Consider the following 21,844-nt stretch of genomic DNA (forward strand, 5'->3'; position numbering starts at 1 on the left):
GATAACTCTAGGTGGAATTCAATGTAAATTATAGATATTGTTTTATTGACCTGTAATGACAGTTAGCAGTTTCTGAGCAATTACATAGTATTCTCATACATAATGTCAGCATTCTTTAGCTGCGAATGGGGAATACCTGATTAAATTGAAATTGCTAGTTTTCAAACTGGGTCTTCTTTCTTAAGCTGAGCTGTCTGTTTGTCAGGTCATAATGGTTGATTGTTACATTATTATTAGTAAAACATTCCTCAGAAAATAAAGACATCTGAACACTTTGGTGACCCTTTATACTAGTGCACAACCTTCATACATCAAGTTCATCTGATACTTGCAGGCTGTGATTGGAACAGTAGCAGTTTCCAGGAATGTATACATTTGTAATGGGGAAGACATGTGATCTGTTGACCAAACAACCACTTGAAACAAGGTGAACAGGTAAAAGATATACTGATGTTTCAGAATGCAACAGATTATAAAAACTGAAGAAAAAAAATCCCTAAAATGTTACCATAGCTTAAATTACACTGCTGTTGTTCTCTAACCCGAAGTTGAACTTGATTCAGGCATATTTCCTTGCTTCAAACACTAGCTATTTGCCCCTATGGGTACAAGTTTGAGTTCTGAAGACCAGTCATAAAATTCCATTCAGGAGCAACCAATCAGATATTGCAGATTTTAGTCTGGACCCCAAGTCTTAAAAAAAATCCCATCCAGATACACATGACAGGGGAATTGGGTGTATTAAACTTCTTTTTTCAGCAATTTGAAAGAATATGAAGGAAGCATTATCCTAATGCTTGAAAAAAATATCCATATTTCACTGATGACAAAACGTTTTTTTACATCATCAAGCAGAAATTTCTGTCTGCTTTAAAGACCAAGCTACCAGGGTGGCACATTGTTCAATGACTGAATATTTTTTCAAATATCTACATAATCACTGTATTTTTCTGTTTGTTAATTATGATATCAAATATCACAGTGGGACTTAAAATTGAGGGCTAGCTAAAAGAAGGTTAAAAGGAGGTTGAAATAAAATTCTCCAGTGCTTCAATATTACTGTCATGTATGTCACATTGAATAAACAAACTTCTGCTCAAAAAGAGATCAAATTTACTTTTAAAGTTTGATAATGAAATGTTTTAATTTCATTTGGCTGCCATTACATTGGAGAAAGTGAGAGTTTGGAAACAGAATGGTCATGGGAATTTAACCTAAATGTCAATACTTTATGGTCAAAATTGAAAGAGTTTGGTTACTTTAAATACCATTTCCTCGTAACAGTGATCAGGTGTCGCCAAATCTCAAGATAATTGATAAAGATGCTATAATTCACAGGGGAATTACAGAATAAATCTAGATTGAACATGTTTAGTTTATGGATATTTCAAATAAAATTATATTTACAGATTAATAAAAGAGATCATCAGGAAACCTCTTAGTCTTTACAGTTTAGTTTTCTGGTCAATATAGGAAAACAATAAATTAAATGAACAGAAAGTCATTTTAATATTAATACTGGCTGCTAGATCTTTTTGTATAGATAGAGTTGGCATAAGATAGAGAAAGTTAGGAACATTTCAGTATCTGATCAAGATAGCAGCTGCTTTGTTTCCATTGTAGTATAAAACAAAATGGCAGATTTCAGCCCTTTCAAAGAAAGGTTATAATGTTTTGCTCCTTATCTGATGGTTGGTTGTTTTGTCATTGACTGCTTTGTTTCTGATCAATAACTTGAGGATACACTGTCAAATTTCATAGGATGATTGTCTGTGGTCAGTAGATGACCCCTACTTTTTTGAGGGTCAGTGAAAAAGTCAGTCAAAAGTCAAGGTCACAAGAACCTCATAACTGAAAACAGCTTCCACTCAATACCTAAAGAATGCTTTGTCCTGCAGTCATTTAACATCAAAGGGTATATGGTCAGTAGATGACTCCCTAAGTTTTAGGGCTCAGTAGGTCAAAGGTCAAGAACTGCGAGACTCAAGAACAGTTTCTGCTCAATAACTAAAGGCACCTTTTGGCTTACTGCCTTCAGACTTCATAGAATGATTGCCTGTGGTCAGCAGATGACCCCTAATGTTTTTGGTGTCAGTAGGTCAAAGGTCATTGTCACAGTGACCTGGAGACTGAACATGGTTCCTGCCTATAAGTATAGAATGCTTGGCCTGCACTCGTCAAACTTCATAGGTTGATTACCGTAGATACCCATGTATAATGCGCAGTTTTTTGACCCCCGGGACCACCCTCGAATCGTGGGTGCGCATAATACACAGGTATAGACAATTTTCCAACTTCAAAACAAGTTTGTTACCGATGTTCGCCATTTTGGTAAAGGGAAACTACTCCCCGCGCTTACTGTCTCCGCTAAAATCTAAGATTGCCGTTACGTTCCGTAAAAGATCGAATTGTTTATTTTTCTTTTAAACAAATTAATTTCATATAAATTTAAAAGTATTTTGACGAAAGAAATGTTTATAAATCACAAAAATTATGTTACTAATTAAAGATCGAGAATTATCTTTAACCGAGATCAAACTGTGAACAACATAATTGACACGAGGTGACACGTTGATTGCCGTTAATTACTGGCTTTATGATCGTGACAAAAAGACTATCACACCTTTTGTTATCAGTTTAAATTGAGAAGCTCATGTCATTTTGAAGATACCATTCCGAAATATTGAATCAGCTGCTATTTATTTATTCAAATATGTGAATTAAAAAGGTAAAACAACAAATATAACAATAATCTACTGGTTTTATTTTCGAGAAAACAAAAATCGATAGTACCGTGAGACCGATGCTGCTCTCCGCCGTGGAGATCAAATTTATTACCGGTGTCGATGTAAACTCTACTTTCGTTTTCCATCCACGTCAAAATTGACCAAAAATTTTTTTTTTTTTTTTTTTTTCCCAGGATTTTGGACTAAGATCGGGGGTGCGCATTATACACGGGTATCTACGGTACCTGTGGTTGGTAGATGACCCTCTATTATTCTTTTGTAGACAAAGGTAAAGGTCAAGAGTGACCTCAAGACCGAAAGGTTTCTGCTCAGCTACATGTGAACCCTTCAGCCTTATGCCTTTAAACTTCATAGGATGATTGCCTGTGGCTGGTAGTTTGGAGGACAGTAGGTCAAAGTTCAAGTTCACAGTGACCTTGAGACAGAAAACAGTTCCAGCTTAATAACTAATTTGGCCAACAGTCCTAAACTTCATATGATGATTTCCTGTGGTCAGTAGATTGTCCCTCTGATGTTGGTGATCAGTATGTCAAAGGTCAAGGTCAAAGTGATCTCGAGACTGAAAATGGGATAGGCAATCTGGGGGCATATGTGTTGTACAAATAGCTCTTGTTCAGTATTAGTTGGGTTATAAAAAATCTTTCGACATTCATATAAAATTAATTTAGGTTGTGTTCTTTGTAAAATCACTTATTGGTTCCATGGAACTACATGTGCCTCAGCCAGTCTTCTCTCAGTTATAGTCTGATCACCAGGTAAAGCTCACCAGATACACAAGTGCCTGCTATAAGATTTAGATAATGCAAGAAATTTTGGTGAAATTTGATTTTTAAGTTTTAACATTTAATGGTATGCGATAGCCTAATGGATAAGGCAACTGCCCTGCAATCGGGAAGTCTAAGGTTCCAGCCCTGTCAGTGGCGGGTCTTGTTACTGAAGAGTGACCAGTTGGTGAGCCGCCAGCTAGTTAAATAATGGTTACCGATTGCCTACCTGCCTGGTGCCTGGCATTAAAAAGTAGGAATCAGGAAGTAATGCTGTTCAATGTATGTAGGTGTCTCATAAGCCAAATTGGCTGGCCCTTTTAGTAGGGTTAACATTATAATAAACAAACACTTTACTTTACTTATTTTTGTGGTTTTGAGCACTAATTAAGCAAAAATTGAAACATCACTTAGTTAAACTTAGCAGTTTAATAAACCATGAAAGTGAAATTATAATTACAAGTGCTAATTCTGTAATTATTCTCACAATTACCTGTAATTTACCTGTAATTTAGATGAATTGTGCTAAATGACATTTTGCATTTATTTTGGTACAAGTTGTTTTCATCTCTATTGCCTTGTATTGAAGATCATAATTGGAAAATTTCAGTGTCAGGGAACCTTATGTCAAATCTTTTTTCACAAAAATGAAGTGCTCCTATTTGAATGATTGTAGTTTAACTGTGTTAGATTAAGTTGATCAGATTAAAAAAGTTCATTTAAATGATTGTCAAATGATTATGAAAAATGGGATTCTTAGTGAATTATCTTGAACAAAGCTAATGATAAAATGTTGAGATAACTGTGGAATTTGTCATTCGTCTTCTTATGGCATGACCACCAGGGCACTGTAACACTCAAGTCGTTTGAAAAAAAATGAAAGAATCTGCCCCGATATCGGTCACTGTCACAGTCAAACCTGTAAATAAAGACCATGTTTTGGAAATTAAAAAATGGTTGTTATGTGCAGGTTAAATTATTAATAAAACTGTTCGATTTCGAAATGAAACTAGGTATCCTTAGAATCAGGTGGTCTGTGTTCACAGGTTGTCCTTTTTTTTTTGCTGTCTGTATCTAGAGTTCAAGTGCATGACCCTATCTGTCTTTTTTTTTTTGGCCAAGTCACTATTATATTCTCAACTTCTGAAAATGTGGGGTCAGTCAAAATTCTACTTTGCAGAATTTTTTTTAACCAAAGATGAAAAACTACCTTAAATCATTAAAAGTTGTTTTAATAGTGATATTTATTGCTTGATTTAAATAAAAATGTTGGGTTCATAATGCCGTTATGTGTGGTTTAAGGTCATTTCAATTAATTTCTTTATGAATATTGTTCGAGAACTGAATATCTTGACTACGTGTATATCAATTTCATTACATTTTTCAAAATAACAGATACATTTTCAAATTGGCAGGAAATCATTAATAAAGTTAACAAAATATCTTTATCTGTGTTTTCAATCAGAGGCGTGGGTATCACCTGTGTAAAAGGTTCAGTATTTCACATTGTTTTTGAGCAATCAATAATTATTTTCATTTAAAATGTTAAAATTTTATCTGTCCAATCAGGTGATTTATCGCAGTCAATCTGAAAGACAAGACATTTTGTATACATTTAATGATATTGAAACTTAATGAAGGATGTGTTAAAACTTTTACTTTATTTAAGAAATGTTTCATTTTTCATAGTGTTGAATGTGAAAAAAAAGGAATTCAATTGGATTTTACTTTGTACTGGAGCAGACGGTGCAGCAGAAAAATAGCCGTAAGATTATGCTTTGACTATTACTTTCAGCTGAAGTGACACTCAAAGGTTTATTTATTAGCTTATTGAGCAAGAAATTCTCATGGTACCTTTTAAGGATAGTTGGATATGTCATTAGTCTGTAATTGGTTTGATTTACACTCTTCTGAAGCATTCTTATCAAAATTTGGATATATCTGCAGTGTGTGTGTGTATAGCTATAAATCCATTGTCAATCTTTGGGCCAGGACCAATTTAACCAGAGTGATATGCCCTTGATGTAGGGGAAATGCTCTATTTAATCACATCTCAGCTGCTGAGACATCATTTTTTTCACCAGTATTGATCATACTTTGAATATGTATGTGTTTTGATTGATGTTTAGTTGAAGTGTTCGTCTGGTGAGGTCATGCTCTTTCTTGCAGAGTTACATGCTCTTGATTTAACAATAATTGCTGTGTAAGTTACAGCACATGCAGGCTTAGACTAGCTCCTAGACTATGATATATCTTTTTACATTTTTATGATTGAATGTAGTGAACTGAGCCAGTCTATATCCTATGTCCAATATCATAGTCTAGTACAATCCGAAAATTCACAAACCTCTTTTTAGGTTTGTTATCAATCAATGTCAAGAAATGACCACAGCCTAACTGATAGAGATCAGTGGTTTACTGCCACATGTTTATGCAATTTATTGAGACCATCTGGGTAGCTGGGATTTACAACTGCAGGGGTCAGCTGAGTTGAAATTTTGTAAGAAATGAATTTTCATTTCTCTGTATTGGTACTTGCAACCCGGACTGGTTGCAGAAAAAGTTAGCTTTTGCGATATTTGTGTTAAAACATTGAATTTCAATAGACGGAATGCACATGTAATATAGTGGTATCACCTCTTGGTGCATTAATGAATATCCAGGTTCAGGGGCTGAATAATGCATATACTGAAGTGTTGTATTTGAAGGACAGTGAAACACAAGTACAGACACATAATTCTGCAATCTCGCTCTGAGAATATTCGGACAGAATGCTTTCCTGTATTCTGTTAGTAAGAAGGTCTATGGCTTTTCTTAAGGGAATTTTTAGCTTTAAAAATCTGTATGTAAATACATGAAAGCACATTTTTCACATCAAAATTGGTATTTCTACAGAAGAAAGAAACATCTCAAAGTTAGAAATACATTTAAGCTTATAATTCTTGTATGTTTCTTATTTGTGCAAATTTCGCATGTTGCATACTTATTACTATATTCTTCAGTTAACTCCTGTTAGTTATCTAATGCTTTACATGAAAACCCTATACTAGTATAATCTTTATTAAAGGTTACAGAGCCAAATGTTTTAAAATAAAAAATAATTGATTTGTGAAAAATTTAATGTTAAATAGAGACATGTAGTTTCAAAATGTATTGGTGTTGAAAAGGTAACTCTACATATTAACATTAAGTTACATATCTCTTATAAGGTACATGCATTTGTTCAATTAATCGCAGTGTAGAGAGGACTGGAGATGGTTGAAAATCTTATGTATACTATAAAGTAATTTTATTTGAAATTTTAAGCGCTGGTTATCATATCTTATTAGACCACTTCATTTGCTATATAGTTGATAATAGTATAGTTTTTATTCATGGAAGGCTTGTTCAATTTACCCAATACCTCATTTTAACGTCAAAAATGTTTAATACTTTAAACACAAGCAAGCATTAATTTTATTTTTTTTTGATATTTCGCATAAAATAAGCATAAGGAAGTTAACATTATAACTCCACCCTTTCATTTGAAAAATGCCACATGCCAAATGCAAAATATTTAATGCCAAATGCTAAATCTTAAACATTGAGTCATAATTGTCAAATGCGATGGCAAATCAATACTGTGGAAGGACAGTGCGTCATGCTAAATGACAAATAATTTAATAAAAAATGGCATTTAGCATTAAATAATATGTATTTAGCTTAAGGTTATTGGCATTTAGCATTAAAATTGACATTCAGCAATTAGCATGGCGCACCATACAAAGCTGAATGCTAACATGCATTGTCCGATGCTGGCATGACATGGTAGAACATGCTTCAAATCAGACACATGAAACATGATGCAGATCTTTATTTCATAAAATCAATAGACAATTAGCATTATCTTTCAGCATTATAAACATTAGATATTTGAAATTTTTGCATATTATGAGAGCAAGAATATTGTATTTAGCGATTAGCATTAGATATCTGGCAATAAGAATGGTGCACCAGCCTTCTATATATGCAACGACCTTCAATAGTTTTGTTATTTGTCAATCTTTGTTAAGAAAATAAAAGGTCTTTTTTGTTTGGTGCTGCAGTGACTGCAGTATGGTGCTTGGTCACTGAATAGAAATCATTTTTGCTGACACTTGTGTTTCTTTTAATTTTGGTACAGCTTTCTCATAATTTTGTCTATATCTACTGGCTTTCCAGTGGGACAATAAGTCTCGGTTTTATTAACACCTTTGAAAAGTTTTATATGATAGCAATCATAATCTTCTTTTTTGCCACATATTATACAAAGCAATTTTTTTATCTTTGAATAAACTTGAACTCATTGAACATATCTTTTAATTAAAATGTGCTTTTGACAATGACATAAACTTTTAAAATCCATTCTTTAGTATCAGAATTTTACTGATTAGAATAATCCTTTAAATAAAATTAACATATTATTGTTAATAAATATATTTGCAAGATGACACATCAAGATTTCAAAAGTAGCAAAATTGTTTATTCTAGATGAGAATGGTACTTCAGTTATCACCATTAAAAATCAGTTAGGTAAACAGATTTATGATCAGCAGCGTAACACTTGACCACTAGCATGATGTACCAAATTATCCATGGGTAATCTAATAGCCATAGGTGCCAATCATCTCTCTAAGAACATTTCGGATTGTACTAGACTGATAATTTCAACATCAGTCCTGTGTGAAAATCTCTAAAATAGACTGGCTTTTGTCTCTATGAAATTGAATTCGTCAAAAAAGGAAAAAAAATATAGAAATACAGTTATTATCAGTCTAGTGGCTAGTCTAATGCAGGCTCTGAGCTTTGAAAGAGTTCACATCTTAATTTTGAAAGTTGTGTACATCAGTTTAGTTTCTTGGAAAATTGCTTAGAGTCAGGTGAGCACTATAGGGCCATCTATGTCTTCTTGTTTTACAAAATCTCAAGTTGAAAATGATGTATGAAAGTAGTTTTTCAATATTTTGAAAGGTATTCAACAGACTTTCATAAAATTGATAAAAGGTGCAGATGAACTTTTGTCAAATATTACTCATGCTAGTTATTTTTGTTCACAAGGTGGAATTATGTCTTTTGACATTAATTTGAAACAATAATAAAAAAAAACGGGGAGATCCTGGTTTGGATAAATTAGAACATGACATTGCAAGTACTTTATTTACGAAGATCAACTGTTTTTTTCATGATGAAGAAAATTTCAAATTAAAAATAGGAACTGAATGTTTATTTTTTGTAGAAAGGTCGTAATTGTTTGGCCACTAGGGAAATTTGGTGGGGTGAAAAGTGGCCGTATGCAAAACATTGAGGAAGATTAGCATCATAATTGGATGTTAGCACATCAATGTTCCTACATGTCTCATGTTTATTTCTGTAATGGATTTATCTGTTGTCATTTAGAAAGAAAATATCTTCAAAGAGGAGAGAAAATTGTAAGAAAACACGAAGGTGACACATTTTATTTTCCACATTTTGAGTGTTATACCTTACTGTGGGAAGAGTTGTGTCATGATATCATGATATTCATGTAATTTAACATCTGTCCACGATTGAAAAAAGTCTTCAATAATGTGAGAATATACCATCAAAAGATTAATTAATTTCAAGATTAATTAAATGCTCATTATAGATTAATTAATTATGATTTCATCTGCTACACTGAATCACAGATAGTTTAAAATGATTTGTTAAGTAATACCTGTTAAGGTCTTTAAGATATTTTAGTATTTTTTAATTTATCAGCAGTTTTAATTTACCCCTATAAACATTTGTTGTTTTGTGAAATGACTACTGTAGTATTTGAGATTATGGAAATCCAAAATATACAGAAGACGAATGTGAATAGGTCGTTCTCAGATCTTCGTTTAGAAGATCAAGTACTTTAGTCAGATTGCGATTGCATACTGTTTCAGTAAACCGACAATAACCAAACAAAACGTACAAAACACGACCAGCTCGATTTGCACTCGCATCGTAATACCATTTTCAGTCATTTTCGAGGACAAATATTCGATAAAATGTAAGACAAATTAGTGCAATTTGTAGGCAGTTATAAGTGCACTGATGACCGAAACTGTCATTCAATTACTATACTTAAAAAGTACAGCAAATATAAAAGTGCAGTTTCTTTTTTTCTGTGTCATTATATCCTCTAACTGATCTACATGAAACATCGACAAGATATTCGACTAAATGAAATTTAGGCCAAATCTGAAACTTGTTTATGTTTAAAACAAAAAAATGTGATCTTAGTCTGTAACTTTTGGACACCAGAGCACTTGATTTAAGTAAACTAAATTAATAGTTTGACAATTAGACAGTGGTTCCTGTCTTAAACAGGCAGACTTCCATTATAAACTTTCAAAGTTAATTGACAATTATTTCCACAACTCTTTCTTATGATCCTCTTCTTCTTCTTCTTTCGCAACTACACTGTCAGACCAGTAGCCTCGATGATGGGTTGTGGTTTGCCGCAGATCCTCAATGCCTCCATACAGTTTCTGATGGATTGAGGTATCTATCGGCCAAGTCGCAGTTATGATCCTCTTTTTGGATATTTACAAAATTTGACCAGAAACTCAATGTTTACAGTGTGTTAGGTCAGGTTAGCAACTTGGATCTGACAAAAATAAAAAAAATGGTCAGATGTTAACAGCTGGAAAGTTGTTGCTCAATGCTCTGTCTGCACTGATCCATTGCTCAATACTTTATCTGTAATGACACCTGAATTTCCAGTGGTTAACAGCTGACAGTCTTTAGCTCTGTGCTCTCTCAATTTCCAATGCTTAACAGTTGAAAGTTTGTTGTTCAATGCTTTATCTGTAATGTGACCTGAATTTCCAATAGTTAACAGCTGAAAGTCTGTTGCTCAATGCTTTTATAATATCTGTAATGATACCTTAATTCCCAATGGTGAAAAGCTGAAAGTATGTTACTCTTCCCAATAGTTACAGCTTAAAGTCCATTGCTCAATGCTCAATCTGTAATGATACCTAAATTCCCAAAGGTCAACAGCTGAAAGTCTTTAGCTCAATGCTCTATCTGTAATGGTACCTGAATTCCCAATGGTTAACAGCTGAAAGTCTCTAGCTCAATGCTCTATCTGTAATGATACCTGAATTTCCAGTGGTCAACAGCTGAAAGTCTTAAGCTGAATGTGCCATCTGTAATGATACCTGAACTCTCAATGGTTAACAGCTGAAAGTCCATTGCTAAATGCTCTATCTGTAATGATACCTAAATTCCCAAAGGTCAACAGCTGAAAGTCTTTAGCTGAATGCTTTATCTGTAATGATACTTGAATTCCCAATGGTTAACAGCTGAAAGTCTCTAGCTCAATGCTCTATCTGTAATGGTACCTGAATTCCCAATGGTTAACAGCTGAAAGTCCATTGCTCAATGCTCTATCTGTAATTATTATGATACCTGAATTCCCAGTGGTTAACAGCTGAAAGTCTTTAGCTGAATGCGCCATCTGTAATGATACAGTGAAACACCGCTTGCTCGAGCATCGATGACTCGAGCACCCGGGCTCGCTCGAGCAATTCATGTGGTCCCGGCCGATTTCCTTCTATTTTCTATGTGATATTACCATGGCTGGGTCGAGCATCGATAACTCGATCGCTCGAGCATGACACCTGGTCCCTGTGTATTAATTTACTCTTTGTTGCTTCTGGCTAACTCGAGCAGAGGTGTCAAAATTGTTAACACCTTCGGCGGTCAGAATGTGTCGGTTAATTAAACATTTTCATACACCGTGAGAATTGCGTAGTCTATTCCCAGACTATCTTAAATGTTTGTTTGTCGGTATATTTGATCTTATGATGATATTAATTATTAATAAAAGCTTAAAGAAAAGTTTTATTGATTAAATATCGATCAATTACTGATTACTTAAAGCATCTTTTCTGCGGGATCGAGAAGATAGTTATGAGATTTTAGTATTTTAATCAGCAGTTTTTTGCATGCAAATGAAGGAAATAATATAGCCTTTTCATAAAATTGAGACGATAATTATGATATGCACTAATGTCTTGTTGATGAATAAAAATAAAAAAGTCTTAGTTGTTTCTTCAAATGTGCCATTTACAAATTACATATTGAAAAGTCTATCAATAGATAACGTTTGTAATACGTTTGTTTTTGCAAATGTCACAAGTTTGTTATTATTAAGCATCACCGTTTACTCTGCAAACGGTCCCGATGACACTTTAGTTTTCTTTGTATGTTGGTCAATGTTTGGGTCGCTCGAAACCATGGATAACTCGAGCATTTTGCTCATCCCCTTGAGACCTCGAGCGAGCGGTGTTTTACTGTACTTGAATTCCCAATGGTTAACAGCTGAAAGTCCATTGCTTAATGCTCTATCTGTAATGATACCTGGATTTCCAATGGTTAACAAGTGAAAGTCTGTTGTCCAATGCTCTATCTGTAATGGTACCTGAATTCCCAATGGTTAACATTACTTAGTGAAAGTCTGTTATCTAATGTTCTACCTATAATGATACATGAATTCCCAATGGTTAACAACAGCTGAGTCTATTGATCTATGCTCTGTCTGTAATGATACCTGAATTCCTAATGGTTAACAGCAGAAAGTAATTTTAGCCAATTGTCTATCTGTAACGATACCTGAATTCCCAATGGTTAACAGCAGAAAGTAATTTTGGTCAATGCTCTATCTGTAATGATACCTGAATTCCCAATGGTTAACAGCAGAAAGTAATTTTGGTCAATGCTGTATCTGTAATGATACCTGAGTTCCCAATGGTTAACAGCAGAAAGTAATTTTGGTCAATGCTCTATCTGTAATGATACCTGAATTCCCAATGGTTAACAGCAGAAAGTAATTTTGGTCAATGCTCTATCTGTAATGATACCTGAATTCGTAATGGTTAACAGCAGAAAGTAATTTTGGTCAATGCTCTATCTGTAATGATACCTGAATTCATAATGGTTAACAGCAGAAAGTAATTTTGGTCAATGCTGTATCTGTAATGATACCTGAATTCCCAATGGTTAACAGCTGAAAGTAATTTTGGTCAATGCTCTATCTGTAATGATACCTGAATTCCCAATGGTTAACAGCAGAAAGTAATTTTGGTCAATGCTCTATCTGTAATGATACTTGAATTCCCAATGGTTAACAGCAGAAAGTAATCTTGGTAAATGCTCTATCTGTAATGATACCTGAATTCCTTATGTTTAACAGCAGAAAGTAATTTTGGTCAATGCTCTATCTGTAATGACACCTAAATTCCCAATGGATAACAGCTGAACTATGTTGTTCATTGCTGTATTTATAATGATACCTGAACTCGCAATGGATAAGAGCTGAAAGTAGTTTTGGTCAATGCTCTATTTGTAATGATACTTGAATTCCCAATGGTTAACAGCAGAAAGTAATCTTGGTCAATGCTCTATCTGTAATGACACCTAAATTCCCAACGGATAACAGCTGAACTATGTTGTTCAATGCTGTATTTGTAATGATACCTGAACTCCCAATGGATAACAGCTGAAAGTAATTTTGGTCAATGCTCTATTTGTAATGATACTTGAATTCCCAATGGTTAACAGCAGAAAGTAATCTTGGTCAATGCTCTATCTGTAATGACACCTAAATTCCCAATGGTTAACAGCTGAACTATGTTGTTTAATGCTGTATTTGTAATGATACTTGAACTACCAGTGGATAACAGCTGCAATTCTTTTGCTTTAATGCTGCTTTAGGTAAACACTAAAGTTACGTGTATTTAGCTCACTGGAGCCATTTAAAGCTTAGAGTATAGGTAGGCATTTAGTTGTCCAGGGATCCATTTTCAAAATGACTGGAAATAATAACAGCTTCAAGTTGTTTAAAGTGACCTATACTGTTTTCAAGTGTATAGCATTCTGTAGCTCAATACTCTGAAGAGTCAGTGGAAGTAAAATTTGTAAAACAGTAAATTGAATCAGTTAAAATTGGTGATTGATGGTGGAACATCAGGTCATTCACAGATCAAGTATTTCCAGGCATAGGAAATCATTTGGTGGGGAGCAAGTCACAACATCACAAAAACATCATACAGACATGCAAACTTCCCATATAGCTCAGGAAATGAAGGCAATTGATTAGATATTATTTGTTTTGATTCGAAATTAATGACAGTCAGTGATTTTTTTTTTGATTTTGTGTTTTTTTCCTGCTAGTGGCAAAGGTTATATAGTTTCAGTTTGAAATTAATGGATTTAGTCATTGCATGGAGATATAGGAAGTATTGTGATGCAGTTTTTACAAATGTTTTCATATTTCGAGGAAGAATATGCGATCTCTAAGTAAAGAGAGTTAGAGGTTGTTGTGTCCTGATAATGATCTTGTAGGAAAATCATTGGAAAATGTAAAGGGAATGTATAAGTTTGTAGTATTTGAAAGCACTTTTCAGAATCGGCTTTGTAGAAGAGCAGATGCAATGGTTCAGTGGTAAGACTGTCTGACTACAAAATCATGGGTTGTGAGTTTGAGCCCCTTCTTCTCCAACTAAAATAACTAACATTTGAATAGGAGTTCAGTGTATGATTGCTCTTCTAGTCTGTATTAAGACCATGCATTTTGTTCATAGGAGATAACTCCCTTTTCAACTTTTTAGCTCTCCTGTCATGTAGTGAAAAGGTGAGCTTTTGTGGTCGCCCTTCCTCCATCGTCCGTTGGCGTCGTCCGTCCACAATTTCTTGTGAACACGATAGAGACCACATTTTGCAATCAATTTTAATCAAACTTCCACACAACTTGTATTGGTATAATATATCGGGTCCTTTTGAAAACTGGCCAGATCCCATCATGGGTTTCAGATTTATGGCCCCTTAAAGGGCCAAGATTTGCTATTTTTGGCTTGTGAACATGATTGTAAGAGACCACATTTTGCAATCAACTTTAATCAAACTTGCACGCAACTTGTATTGGCATAATATCTCGGTTCCTTTCAAAAACTGGCCAGATCCCATCATGGGTTCCAGAGTTATGGCCTCTTAAAGCGCCAAAATTTGCTATTTTTGGCTTGTGGACATGAAAGAGACCACATTTTGCAATCAGCTTTAATCAAACTTGCACACAACTTGTATTTGCATAATATCTTGGTTCCTTTCGAAAACTGGCAAGATCCCATCATGGGTTCCAGAGTTTAACGGCCCCTTTAAAGGGCCAAAATTTGCTATTTTGGCTTTTGCAGCCATATAGAGACTTCATTTATGGTTTGATTTGATACAAACTTACAAAATATCTTCAACAACAATAAATCTTGGATTCCATGATGAATCTATCAGATCCAATCATAGGTTCCAGAGTTATGGCCTCTTATTGACCCCTTAAAGAGCCAAAATTTGTTAATTTTTACCTTGCGAACAGGATATAAGTTGCATATTTTATTTGATTTAACCACACTTACAAAAAACTTAAGTCACAATAAGATCTCGGTTCCTTTCGAAAACCGGCTAGATTTCATCATGGTTTCAAGAGTTACTGCCCCGGAAAGGGGCAAATTTTCTATTTTGGCCCTTTCAGCCATACAGAGGTTTCATTTATGCTTTGATTTGATACAAACTTGCAAAAAATAATATTCTTGATGATCTCTAGGCCTGGATCCAAACTGGGTCATGTCAGGTCAAAAACTAGGTCATCAGGTCGAATCAAAGCAAAGCTTGTTAACAACCTAGAGGCCACATTTATGACCCTATCTTCATGAAACTTGGTCAGAATATTTATCTTTATGATTTTTAGGCCAGGTTCAAAAGTGGGTCATATGGGGTTAAAAACTAGGTCATCAGGTCAAATCAAAGGAAAAGCTTGTTAACACTCTTCAGGCCACATTTATGACCCTATCTTCATGAAACTTGGTCAGAATGTTTATCTTGATGATTCCTAGGCCAAGTTTGAAATTAGGTCATATGGGGTCAAAAACTAGGTCACCCAGTCAAATCAAAGGAAAAGCTTGTTTATACTCTTCTTCATTTGATGTGTGTGAACCTTGGTCAGAATATTTGTCTGCATGAAAAAAAAAAATCTTTGTATGAATTTTTATCTGGGTCAGGTGGGATCAAAAACTAGGTCACCAAGTCAAATCAAAGAATAAGTTTTTTTACACCCTAGGGGCACATTTTTTATTCTACCTTCATAAAATTTGTTCAGAATGTTTTTTATCATGAAGTCTTGGATGATTTGTGAAAAGTAGAAATTTAGTAAAAATGATATTTTTAAGAATTTAAAGGATTATCTAGTCAGTATCCAAACTAGTGCTTTTCATCTTGCATGCCAAATAAGCAGGGACGTTTCTGAAATGTTGGAGCATCTTTTGTAACTTGCATTTACCTCAAGCTAAGATTATTATCCCCAGAAAAGTAAAACCTCCCCAAAGTAAACAATTTTCTTAGTCCTGAATCTGTTTCATTTATACTAAACAGAAAACTGATTTTAAGTTTGAGGAGGTTCTCCCTAAGTACGTTCCCTTTTATGTTTAGTGAAGAATCTTCAGACAATTGTTGTCTGAATACAGTTGAACTTCGATGGCTCGAACTCGATGGTCCCGTGGAAATTAGTTCGAGTTTTCCGTTGTTCGAGCCATCCAAATGGTGGCCATTTTGAATTTGAGAATTCGAGGGCATGGTGTGTTACAAACCTTACATCGTAATATATTGTCATATTGTACCTAAATGTGTGTATGATATGATCATAAATAAAAAATGAATGCTGAAATATTCTTAATTATTTATTTTCAAACTTGATATAGATACGAAAATAAAACACAGATAAAACACTAATATAATTATAAGAATTTCGGTGAAGACAGCATCAAATAGAAAGACATGAATAACAAACCTTTATGAATCATAGTTCAGTACAAATATTATCAAATATATTGCTTTCCAGGAGCCGACTTAGCTATCCCCCCGTTTCTGGGTCCTTTAAAATTACCAAGTTGTTCAGCCATGCCAAAGCAGTCTGAAAGTTGACATCGGATCTCCCAATTTTATGCAGAAAAAAATAAAGACAGACACTGCTCAATTATTTAAAAAAATATTATTCCTATAAATCAAAGCCCATTAAAGCATTGCAGTGAACGGACGTCACTTTGTTTAATTTGTTTGTCGTATACCGACGCTAATTACATAAGCATGTGAAAATTACGCACGCGCCGGTTAAAGGGCAAGCTTGGAGAATGTTAGGCAGAGGTGTGAAAAACTTTGTAAACACAAGCCATTCCGGCGACAAATTGTCTGTTCGACTGAATAGGTGTAATTATCACTGTAATTAAGCCAAGGGGACCACCAAATGAGTTCGAGAGTTCGAATTTTCGAAGTTCGAGCGATCCCAGGTAGAACTATATAGAATAAAGAAGGATTGAATTCGGGACCGGACGAAGTGTTCGAGCGATCCCAGGTGTTCGAAAGATCCGAGTTCGAGCCATTGAAGTTCAACTGTATAAGATGCATTTACTCCTAACAAAGCTGAAAAACAATACTCAAAGAGCTCACAAATGCATGTTTTATTTCCGTTAAAAGAAAAATGATCTTTATAATGAAAAATTCCTCCATGGATTTTACAAATGGTTGGTCCCAGCGGAGCTTAAATGGAAACTTCTTCTAAAAGAATTAAAAGATTTGTCCGTAAAATGTTCACAGTGATAAACATCGTAATGTCTGTATCAGTTTCATTAAAACTGTTGCCGATTGTGGCGTCACAATTCGAGTCCATATAAAACAATTTATATTGGTAAACCGTCTTCTTTTTTTCCTTTCCAATTACTCATTTATCTCTAAGCCGGAGTAATTCCATCTAAACAAATGATCTAAATAAATAAAACTTGTCTTCAGTATTGTTTTACTAGAGGGTCGTTAATTTCCATACTTGGGCAATCCGGCCTTATCTGTTTGTTCTGTATCAGGAAGATGGATAATAAAAACAACAGATAAACGAAATTAGAAAACGGATCATTTTGCTACATGTAGGATTGTGGAAGCGTTTTTATGGGGGACTTGTTTTTCTTGGCCATCTTGTTTTTATGACTGCTACGTTGAGCAGGGACGATTTATATTATTGTGTTACCAGCCTGATTGCATGTTGTAAATAACTCAGCAAATGTTTTCTACAGTGAAATCATTAAAGTATGTCCACCTGTCTTGCCATTCCTATTTTGCAGAAAGACAGTCATTTAGGCCTCACCAAATTAAAAAGTTGTTCATCGGATTTGCCGCTCGTATATTTTCAGAAACACACAAAAAACAATTTTTTTTGTTTTTGGCTTGCGCTTGCCCCATTGAAAAAAATCAATCCAAAATTTTTTGGTGCGCTACTTTTTACGGACGTAAAAGTGTATAAATGCATATAATTTCAGTCCCAGATTGTTCTCAAATGGTTTTTAATCAAAATAAATACGTACTACGCTCACATCGTCTATAATTCATAACACTTATATTTAGTTGCATTAAAGTTATTTCCCCTTTATGCAGTTACGCCATTTTCTTCAAATGTTTACCAAATTACATGCTACAAAAATCAATTTATTTCATTGAAACTGGATGAAGAAAAACATACTAATTTATTTGATAACATCAATCTACATTATTTTGTAAGGGAACATACTTATTGATGTGTCACTTACTGTTTTCGTTATTTCCTGTCAATCAATTTTGAATTGGTGGGTAATGAATACATATATGTTTCAAACATTCATTTTCAATTTTAATCTTTAGAGACTTGTAGTACTATTATTTCATCTTATTGACTTGTTTCACAAATTAATATGTAGAAAGTTTAAAGTTAAAAAAAGGGTATAAGACATCATCTCGATTTTCTTAATCAAGCTTTGCAGTAAATTTATGTCAGAGCTATGTCATTATTAACTTAATTAATTTCTATGTTTAAAGGGAAACTCGTCAGTCAGACTAAGGTATGTTCCTAGTTAGATTTGACAGAAAAAATTCAAAGTTCTAATCAAAACTTTAATGATCTAGTCACACTCAAAGATATCTATTTCAAAAACTTTGTAAGTCGCTAAAACAGTGCATTTTCATAGCAGTAATATTCAAGTCACATATGTATGTGAAAGTATGGTGTAAGTTATCATTGTTGTTTATTACATATTTTCTAACAGCATTTCAAAAGCATTATTATTACAGTGTACTGTAGAAATCTATACCTTTTTTTCCACAAGTTCGCTTGTTGTGCTCTGCATGTCAGATTTTCTCAATCCTGGGAACTACTTTTAATTTAAAAGGCTATACATTCTATTTAAGGTATTTATAGTCAGCGGAGCAAATGAAGGACAATATATTTCTTCGTCTTTGCTCGCTGATTCTCAAACCCCAGAACAATATTTAAATTATTTTTGCTCGCACGCCTCAATTTTTCAGAAAAAAATCGATGCAATATCATTTGGTTGGCCTTATAAGGCATAATACCTGTTACATATTATAATTAAGATAATATTGTCCTCCTTGTATTAAGGCAAAAACAATCCTTTGAGTAATGGCACATTTACAATAGTATGTTTAGACTGTATTTGCAAAATGGAGACCTTTTAATGTGGCCTTGACCTTTGGGCTATCACACAGTTCTTGCAAGTGACACAGTGTCTTTTAATTGCTATCATTTGTGCCAAGGTTTTTGGAAATCCCAGTATGCGCTACAAAGTTCTTGGCCAGACACAAAGATCTGTGGACAGGGTGGTTTACATAGGACCAAGTTAAGTAGCTAACCTTGACTTTTAAGCTTAGGACAAGGTTTTAGTATGAGACACATGTCTTATTATGATGATCTGAAACCCTGCAGGAGAAAAGTATGAGACTGGCACTTATTTGCACCCCAAACATACATCACAGAAAGGGTATAAATTAACCTTGCTGTGTTTCATGGCAGGGGTTAAACAATGCCAACTGTTTAATCAATGCTGAGGTCAGAGCAAATTTAAAATATGAACCGCAAAGAGGGCGAAAAGCATCAATGGGAACTACTCGTAAAATTTTAAGTGCAAATAAAAAAGTTTGTACCCATAATTACTGACCTGAAGATCATTTAGTATTGTGTATGCATTTCCAAACTTCAGTATACAAATTCAACTCAAAGGGAAATTTCTGAATAAGAAGGAATATTGCTTTATCATTTTGGTCTTGTTCCAAAATCAAAATTATATGTATAAAAACTCTTTAATAATAGGATTTATATTGTTATTTTGCTGTTATATTGGGTTTATTGCTAGAGCTATTTAAAATGTAGGCTTAATATCGAGATTCTTTCAGTTTTGTTTCAAATTAAGAGTCTAATGGATTGTTGCTATAAATCAAAATGTTTTGCATAAAATGCTTAAGTGATCCATTACACAAAATGAAGCATTGTAGAATACAACTAAATGGTCTCAAATCTTTCTCTCACGTCACATAAAGTTAGATCCCACTTGAAAACTTACGCTTATGAATATTTTTATTTGTGTAAATGAAACTTTTTCATATATCCCACCTTTTCGAATCGCAGCATATTTATATGAACTTCTATTTTCAAAAACCTGATTGTTCCAAATTCATTTTCAAGGCTAACATATTTCAAACTACTGTGAATAATGTGTTGCTGAAGACCTAGGGTATGAAATTATAAAACTGAGACTTTTGACCAGTTTCATAAGGGTCAGTTTTAACAAAGATTTGAACCAGTTTCACAAGGGGCAGTTTCAGTTGAGATTGGGAACAGTTTTGCGTGGGTCAGTTTGAACCGAGATTGGGAACAATTTGACAAGGGTCAATTTTAACAAAGATCGGGACCAGTTTCACAAGTGGCAGTTTCAGTTGAGATTGGGACCAGTTTTGCATGGGTCAGTTTCAACAGAGATTGGAAACAGTTTCCCAGGGGTGAATTTCAACAGAAATTGGGAACAGTTTCACAAGGGTCATTTGCAACAGAGATTGGGAACAGTTTCACAAGGGTCAATTTCAACAGAGATTGGGACCAGCAGTTTCAACAAAGATTGGGAACAGTTTCACATGGGTCAGTTTCAACAGAGATTGGGAACAGTTCCACAAGGGTCAGTTTCAACAGAGATTGGGAATAATTTCACATGGGTCAGTATCAACAGAGATTGGGAACAGTTTCACTGGGTCAATTTCAACAGAAATTGGGACTACCAGTTTCAACAGAGATTGGGAACAAAGGTCTATTTCAACAGAGATTGGGAACAGTTTCACATGGGTCAGTTTCAGCAGAGATTGGGAACAGTTTCACATAGGTCAATTTCAACAGAGATCCCAGCAGTTTCAACAAAGATTGGGAACAGTTTCACAAGGGTCAGTTTCAACAGAGATTGGGAACAATTCCACAAGTGTCAGTTTGAACAGAGACCGCATTTTCACAAGGACCAATTTCAGAAGTTAGCTCAAAAACAACCAAACACAAGCCGAAATTGTGAGATTCTAAACTCAGTTATATTATCTTGGACAATAGAGCTTAGAAACCAACTTGTCCCAATCATGTAAATGTGAAATTGAACAAGAAATAAAGGTTATTGATTTGAAATTCGGACATAGCAAATCATAGGGGAAAAAAGAGTTGTTTTACATAAAAATACATTGTAATAAGTAAATAGCATATAAAACATATACATTATTCTTAGCAATGGTTGTCAATTTTCATATTATTATAATACTTGAATTCTGCAAAAAGGACCGTTTTATTTGATATTCAGTTTTTTATTTAAAAAAACGAACTCTTTCTGTGGTCTAGCGATATACTGTGAAAACTTAAAATAGTGCTAGAGAGTGGGAGACTCTATTTTACTGTTCTTTGGCTAATACTGTTCCCTTTTAAATAGTAACTGGTCTTGTATAAAATTTAAATGATTTTTACAATACTGTGCAGTCATTAAAGTGGAATCATGCACATTTTCCAAGTAAAAAGGGTGGAGGAAATTAAAGCTTTTAAACCAGTATACCAAACTCTTCCAGTTACCAGTTCGAAATGATAAGTTTCCAAATATGACTTTTCTTATTTTGACTGGGGCAGTCTTTTTAAGAAAAGTCAAACTGCACGCAGGAGTTGCTTCAATCTCTACCTACAGGTAAGAGAGATCACTGTGTAGAGGATTGAAGAAGAGAACTATTATTTAATTTGTCTGTTTTCTTTATTTCTAAAGCATGAACTTCAAATATTTATGCAGCATTATCGTTAATTTAACACATTTAAATGTACAGCAACCGAAAATTGTTTTTATAAAACATACACCAAAAACACACTGTGCAGTAAGATGCACATAATGCCACTTTAATATTCAGGCCAACATTTTTTTATTTTCTGATTTACAG

The 21,844-nt window shown here is 34.1% G+C and overlaps 1 long non-coding RNA gene across 1 annotated transcript in view; it reads left to right on the forward strand.

Annotated features, from left to right (window-relative positions):
- Nucleotides 1-21,844, forward strand: part of LOC128559910 (uncharacterized) — a 157,770-nt gene that overhangs the window by 12,000 nt on the left and 123,926 nt on the right. Inside the window, exon 4 of the long non-coding RNA XR_008372757.1 lies at nucleotides 335-435. This is a non-coding gene — a long non-coding RNA (uncharacterized LOC128559910). The remainder of the gene's footprint in view (nucleotides 1-334; nucleotides 436-21,844) is intronic.

Source organism: Mercenaria mercenaria, chromosome 10 (assembly GCF_021730395.1).
Source record: "Mercenaria mercenaria strain notata chromosome 10, MADL_Memer_1, whole genome shotgun sequence".
In the NCBI taxonomy this organism is placed as follows: domain Eukaryota; kingdom Metazoa; phylum Mollusca; class Bivalvia; order Venerida; family Veneridae; genus Mercenaria; species Mercenaria mercenaria.